Source organism: Lotus japonicus, chromosome 3 (assembly GCF_012489685.1).
Source record: "Lotus japonicus ecotype B-129 chromosome 3, LjGifu_v1.2".
Classification (NCBI taxonomy): Eukaryota; Viridiplantae; Streptophyta; class Magnoliopsida; order Fabales; family Fabaceae; genus Lotus; species Lotus japonicus.
In genome coordinates, this window is record NC_080043.1 from 13,486,108 (window position 1) to 13,486,998 (window position 891).

At 30.6% G+C, this 891-nt stretch overlaps 1 non-coding gene across 1 annotated transcript; it reads right to left on the reverse strand.

The window, feature by feature from the left end:
* Positions 1-338: 338 nt before the first annotated feature.
* On the reverse strand, positions 339-412 carry TRNAN-GUU (transfer RNA asparagine (anticodon GUU)). Its single transcript has one exon. It is a non-coding gene; the product is annotated as a tRNA-Asn (tRNA).
* Positions 413-891: the final 479 nt, after the last annotated feature.

Sequence of the window (891 nt, forward strand, 5' to 3'; positions counted from 1 at the left end):
AAGTTGCAACCCTTGTTAATCTCATTTAAATGAGGTAAATGTAAGTATTTCGTGAGTGATTTGAGTCACATCATCCTCTAAACTAAATTTATTTTATTTAAAATATTTATTTTAAGATAAAGCAATATTGATCCTACATTAGAGGTTATTGAAATGGAAAATGAATGCATTTTTTCTTTAATTCCTGAAAATTGAAGGAAGTAGTATTTGAAAAAAGAACTTTTGACAAAAATAATTAAAAGGACTAATTGTGCATTTACAACTTACCATTCGGTCAACATAGTCAAAAGGAGTAATTGATAATGAGGGTCGTTAAACAGCGAAATATATGCAAAAAGCGCTAGAAGGAGGGTTCGAACCTCCGACCTTGTGGTTAACAGCCACACGCTCTAACCAGCTGAGCTATTCCAGCTTTGTGATATTGTTCTTGTTTACAATATTAATTAATCTAGTATTTGACCGCATGATCTAGAAGAGATTAAATTATATTTACTATTATTTTACTTGGAATATAATAAAATCTCCATAATAAACATAGTTTTACTTGCTTAAAAATGATTTTTAATATTTTACAAAAGGTCCAAATCTAACCACGGCAACAAATATTCTATTCCTTATAAAACCGATGATGACGGTTATTGAATTTATACTAATAACAATAGTCATTGAAAAATGTTCTCTAAATCAGATTTACTTTTTCCATTGGATGATAGAGAACTTGACGCTAGTCGTTGTCTTGAAATTTTCATAGTCATTTTTTCTAGTTACATAACCCTAGTGGTTCACTAGAATCTAATTGTCATTACTTTATAGGAATCTAATTGTCATCCCATGAGTTTTGACACTGAAGGAAGAGCATTAGCAGCTCTATTGCAACCTTGGGGGTACGCA